Below are 6393 nucleotides of genomic sequence, written 5' to 3' on the forward strand. Positions count from 1 at the left end.
AAGCCATGACAACAATTAAAAATAAACTGAGTATGACTCAAATTTAAAAATAATTCTGGGATGCTTGTAATATTCTAACTCCTCTGTTGTGACTCATGACTGAGTTGTGTTAAGGACAAATTTCGCACACATAAGGAGACGCACACGGGAAAGCGAAATGATAATTGTTACCTTGTCTCGTCCTTTATGTGCGTGTTACTCGTGCTTCACGACAGCTATGCGCGGGTCGCCGGGCTAGTTCTTCTGAAGTAACTGCGTATATGTTGCATGGGACGCAAAGATGATAGCCTGATGCTACACAACACGAAACCTTGGCTGCATATGCTGCGCAAACTAAACAATACCAAAAAAAGCCGCATTTATTGGGTGTGCTGTAAATCTGAGGGCGCGAAATATTGTACAAGAACAGTAAAATATCAATCCTTCCATTCAATTCGATTCAATTTTGTTATATCCGTTTAGTACATTCCAGCTTATACATAGAGAAGGAGGTCCCAGAGTCAGTGACTGTATCGGGACCTCCGATAAATGACAGATAAAGATTAATATACAAGACAGCAATAATTCACAGTATGATAAATTGAACGTAGACAATAAAAAGGTTAATAATAAAAATAACATTATTTTGCAACAAAAATTACACTGAGCAAGCAAGTTAAACACCAAATCAAACAGTAATAAAATATATCATAAAAAGGCATGACAGTACAGACTTTAAACATGTTAAACCACATAAAAATACATACCACGCAAAGCTGATAACATAGTCATTATTCAGTATCAGTTTTCTGTTGTTAAAAAGAACTGTTTAACTTCGGATGCAAATATGTTTTTCTTAAGAGATTTGACGATGGATGGTAACGCGTTCCAGACCTTGATAGCAGAAAAATGAAAAGTTCGTTTCCGATCATTTGTTCGTACTCTAGGTAGTAATAAATTTTTGTTTCTTGCGAATCGCGTTTTGTTATCATTTATTAGTGAAATTTGTGGGATAAGTGATACTGGAAGTTCGTCGTTTAGTAACTTGTAGAAGAATGTGCATAGGTTGTATTTGACGACTTCAGCGACTGCCAGGATTCCATGATTACGAAGTAAATGCTTAGCGCTAGAGTCATTGAAGGTGTAGGTAATTAATCTAAGTGCCCCATTTTGAATCGTTTGTAGAGAAATAAATGCGTGTTTTAAGTGTTTCCCCAGGCTACATTGGCGTAGGTGATGTGGGAATGTATGAATGCATAATACAAAGACATCAGTGTAGAATGTGAAAAGAAAGCTCGTGCTCTGATTAGTATGCGTACGCCATATGCTAGTTTAGTTTTGACGTGGGCAATATGCAGATGAAATTTTAAATGTGAATCTAACTTCACGCCCAAGTAGATGCAGTAATCGCTTGGTGCAATTATATGCTGGCCAATTCGAATACACGAGTTATTCGTGTATTCATACGAGTTATTCACAATATTATTTAAATTGTGCCCATGTTCCGTCTTCAATCCTGAATTTGTTATCTTAAGGCTGTTACATGAAAGATCAAGTGAAGTACCACTCTATACGTGGCGCTTGAGGGCAGAAAGCTCTCAAGCCATGAACACCAAAATAGCCCCACAGGCTACCTCAATGGGCGGGAATCATTATGCGTGTATTCCCAAATGCTTATTAGGTAATTTGGCGGTTACTGCAAAATACTTTATTTATGCTAGTTATCCTAACTATCTTTGATTTACTGCGTCACGAGTCTGAATACTCCCATGTACTCCTCCTCAACGCCAGACGCAGACGTTTGCTAAACTTTTTGTGGTACTATGCGTAGCCGACTTAGCTCATTAATCGGCGAAAACCGTTGCAGGATCGCTTTCGCCGTATATCCCTGCATCCTGTCATAGATCCAGACCCACGTTCCGCATTCTTCCACTCTCATCTTAACATCATTTTTCCCCTTAAGCCATCCACTGTGTTCTCCTTGTGGAAGTCACCTTTTGGTATTTTGTGCGATCTTTCTTTAACCTCCGGAACAAGGGCCGCCCGTCGCAGCCATACCTTACTGCTCCGGTTCATTGGGGTACAGTAATCCACTACTGAGCCGGGCGACCAGGGATTTATCTCGTCCACGGGGACAGCTTTTCGTCTAGGGCAGGACGCCAGTCATTCATGTGCTGCGCATTGTCAGTTCACGTTAAATAAAGTGCCTCGTATAGCTGAGATTATATGGAGGCCATCACTATGACATATCTCATTTCTAAACACTATTAGGAAGTTGAACAATAAACAGTAGAAACAACACTGAAGCAGTTTACCCCATTTACCGTCCTTCCCTCTAGAACGCAGTTGCTGCCTCTATTAAACATGAATAAAGAATTTTCTCTCTCCAGTTTGCTATCTGCTCCCTTTGATGGGACAAATTGCTTTGGTACATTATTTCAGATCAGTACCCATATGACCATATATGACTACTGTGGAAGAGTGCTGTTAGCTCACCCTCTGTTAAAGGTGATCCGCCTGCACTGTATTACTGTCTCGAAATACAAAGCGATGTAGCTAAAGTGTAGCTTAAAAAGCTTTCGGTAAAATGGTGCATGTTGTTTTACTATCAGCGTGTGCCATGAGATTTGTTTCTGCGTAATCGCACTGGTCTTAACCTAACTATTGATTCAAAGGCCGGTGCTGCGATGTACCGTCCTACAATTCGCAACTGGCTCTTTCGCAAAAATCTTATTTCAGCTTGCTGCCATCACATTAGAACTACAGACGACGCGACGGGCCGAAACCTGGCGTAGTATTGCTTTCTCAAATATATGTACGTATATATATATATATATATATATATATATATATATATATATATATATATATATATATATATATATATATATATATATATATATATATATATATATATATATATATATATATATATATTTCGCTGAAAATATTTCGCCGAACAATTCTAGTAGATAAAACAGTCACATAATTTTTATTGCGAAAGCAATACTACTCTAGGTTTCCAGCCTTCAGGGTAGCGCGGCGGTAGCCACATCTTACCCACGTGACGCTGTGACATCACACCCCACATGACACTAGAGTGTGGGCTGGCAGCAGCTGCCAACTTGGGTCTCTCGTTTCACATGGGATGGTTATTTCAGAATCAGCCTGCTAGGAACCTGGTATTCACGTTACCCCTTTAGGCCGCTAAGGCACGTTCATACGGCTTGGTTAAAGCGGGGCTTTATATGTGGGCTGAGGAAGAAGAAAAAGAGAAGAAGAAGAACGCTCGGTCATCCGCACCTAATGCTTTTGCTCAATAATTGGTTCAGCAGCGCTGAGCCCTTGTAATTTTTTTTCTCTTTACTGGCATGCGGAACTGAGTGTCAGTTCAGGACAGTGTAGATATCTTAGCAAGCTGATAGGTATATGGAGCCCACGAGAGCGCAGAAACACGGACAATATAGACAGTTGTGTCTCTATTCTCTCAATTGTCCGTGGTTTTGCTTTCTGATAAGCTATGCATTCCAGATCAGTAGTTGTAAATTCTGTTGCGAAACAGCTGAGCATAATTACGGCAAGAATGAGCTATTTGCACGGCAGCATTTGCTGCACCTACAAGAAAGCTATCATTTGACCTCCTGCTGGCCCATATCCCTCTTCCAGTGCCGATATAAATCTGCATCGGGGACAGTACTCAACGAAAGGACGCATTTAGTTCTATTTTGTTCTTTCAGATGTTAACTTCAACGCTGTAGCCACACCGCTGTCATGCAGGCGCTTCTCAATTTGTCAAATAGATTTAAGATTGTCAAAAAAGAATATCAACGTACCCGTACTTCGTCAGACTTTTCACTGCTCTACTCTTCAAGTCTGTCTACAATTTCCCAATCGGTCTGTTCCTCGTGAAACCTATAGATCAAAAGAGCGCTGATTCAGGGTCACTATTTTTACTGTTATAATAATTAAAAAAAAAGAGGAGACACGGCTTGCCTCCGACAACCACTGTAGTAAAGTGCATGTGTGCTGTACGATGTCAGTGCACGTTAAACAACTCCAGGTGGTCGGAATTTCCGGAGTCCTCCACTACCGCGTCCCTCATGGTCTGAGTCGCTTTGGGACGTTAACCCCCACAACTAAATAAAACGAACGTAGTACCGTACTGAAGCACCCAGACCATGATTGGTCATCCATATTTAAGGATTTCCCGACCTAAATTTCGGGGTGGGGTTGGGCCAATCAAATGTTTTGGAGGTAAGCCTGCTATAGTCTGAGTTGGGCCAAGTTTATTTTGAGTGTGGGTCCACTCAGCGTTTGCTTAAATTTTTTATTTGCGCTTTTGCATTTTGGTGTAGGATAAAGCCCATTAGTCAAACCGCCTCTCTCCTTTTAGAGCCCAATAAGAGGGCAATGCGGTAGCGATATTTTTGAATTCATTGCGCATTGATGGATGTTGATGAATAGGACGACATGCAGTTTACAGTGTGGAAGAGTGGGCATAAAATGTGTAGGATGGTCGGGTCTGATGATGGCGGCGGCGTTCTCCACTTTCTTTACCCCTGAATTTTGTGAATCAATTTTGCTCCGCTCAGACAATTTTCTTTTCTTCACTGAAATCATCAGATGCTCTTTCTGTGCGAGGTTCGTCAATGGCAACCTCAAGATGATACAAGCCAGAAAATTGTTTCTTGGGTTCGATGATTTTAAGTAATGCTCTCGCACCACAACAATACTGAAAATGTCCTGAAAACAGTTTACCACTTCCTGCGAAGCAAGTCGGGTGCACTCGTGAATTTCTGAAGTCCTATCTTCACGCATTCACCTTATAAAACTTTGGTAAAATAAAGACTAGCTTACCATAATGTGGGCCTGATGACCACGGTTGCGCGCTCGGCTTCTCACTTATAATGTCGTCGCAACTGTCTAATTACTCTTATGGAGTAGTTCACTGCATGCGTATGCTCACTTTAATGGGCTTTAAAGGGCTCAGATTATGCGGAAGTGAATGAAATATGCGCTGGCGGAAGCATAATTCGGCGATTATGTAAATTTTTTCTACTACAATAATTCTTTTTTGAAGAAGTAGAACGAGGGGCGAGGTTAATTACAAAATGCTGGCAGCCTGCTTTAGTCAGGGCTGCCTTCACTGAAATTGCACGCGACGTGCTAATTTAAATGCATACTGCAACGGAATATTACTTTGCATATAATGCCTGTTAAATTGATCGTTGAGTCGTAAAACTAATCGTGATGGTGTTTTATATTTGTTAGAAAAGTTGTTTTGCTGTTACAAGTGTTCTTAAAATGAAGCCCTGAGTCCTACACAACAGAGGGCGAATGTCACGGAGTTTGGGAATTTACAGGGTATGATGTAAAAACAGGCACTAGAGAATTGTCTTCATGTCGGGTCGATTGTGGATGAACATCCTTCGGGCGGCATGTAGTAATGAGCTGAAGCTGAAACTTGACTCGGAGGTCTTGGATTGATTGTAATGGTGAAGGTTTTGTAGCGAGAGCTACACTACGCCAGCCGCTTCGCCTCTCCGCCGTAATCGTACTTTCGTCGTCATCGCACCTGGTCGCACTGACCTTGAGTCGTTGCCTAGCAACCGCAAGAATAAGAACAAAAAGAAGAGGAGGAGGAGGTGGTCGAAGGAGGCGGTAGCTGGCAGCTGACATGGCCGAGCACTAACTGAACGTAGGGCTTTCTGACAATACTTTTGGCAGGAGCTGCCAACTAGGGGCTCTCGTTTCATATGGGAGGGTTATATCACAGTCAGCCTGCCAAAATCTTTGCATTCCCTATATTTCTAGATCACGCAGGCGCATTCATACGGCTCAGTTAATCGGGGCTTTATATGCTGGCTGGTAGCTTACGCTATCGCGTCATCACGAAGGTGGGAGTGAAAACGAAGAGAAAGAGGCACCGTAGTGGAGGGCTTTGGATCACCGCCCAACCAAGCGGCCGTGTCCCAACAGACGTTTTCGCCTCATCGCACTTTAGTTGCCAAAAGTGCCCCCTATGGCAGAAATAAAGCTTTAACTATAAAGTAATCTACTATGTGGAAAAGCCACGTCTTTACTTCCAAGCCGAACCAAAACGTAGCCATGCAGATAGCTGTCCCGAAACTCCAGGTTTAACCACAACTTAAGCCACAGCTATTATCTTTATAATTTCCGCTACGATCACCATTATGAAACACCGCGTAGCTGTGGCACTTAAGCTCACGACATGCAAGAACGTGCTCATTGACATAAAAAATTGTGAAGCAGCCAAAAGTAGAAAAGAACAAAATGCCTCTGCCCATGCCGCTAGGTATAAAAGGCTCAATCCAATCAAAAGTAAGCGATTTGGCCCTGAAGGACAAGCTTGGTCTGCGTTTTCCACCTGTAGGCGAGATAGTCCAAAGGCTC

General features: G+C 42.0%; 1 protein-coding gene across 20 annotated transcripts in view; it reads right to left on the reverse strand.

Moving 5' to 3' along the window:
- LOC146175499 (phospholipase A1-like) overlaps positions 1 to 4990 on the reverse strand; it is a 44263-nt gene extending 39273 nt beyond the window's left edge. For 3 of the 20 annotated variants that reach the window (XM_084581893.1, XM_084581888.1, XM_084581877.1), the window contains exons 1-2: positions 4738 to 4853; positions 3813 to 3891 (exon numbers count right to left, since the gene is read on the reverse strand). The gene's annotated coding sequence lies outside the window, so the exon portion shown is untranslated. Of the gene's footprint in view, positions 1 to 171; positions 334 to 3812; positions 3910 to 4737 lie in introns of all 20 variants that reach the window. The other 17 variants (XM_084581892.1, XM_084581887.1, XM_084581891.1 and 14 more) reach the window with 14 other exon arrangements.
- Positions 4991 to 6393: the final 1403 nt, after the last annotated feature.

The sequence above is a fragment of the Amblyomma maculatum genome, chromosome 10 (genome assembly GCF_055883805.1).
Source record: "Amblyomma maculatum isolate TAMU_Amacu chromosome 10, ASM5588380v1, whole genome shotgun sequence".
In the NCBI taxonomy this organism is placed as follows: domain Eukaryota; kingdom Metazoa; phylum Arthropoda; class Arachnida; order Ixodida; family Ixodidae; genus Amblyomma; species Amblyomma maculatum.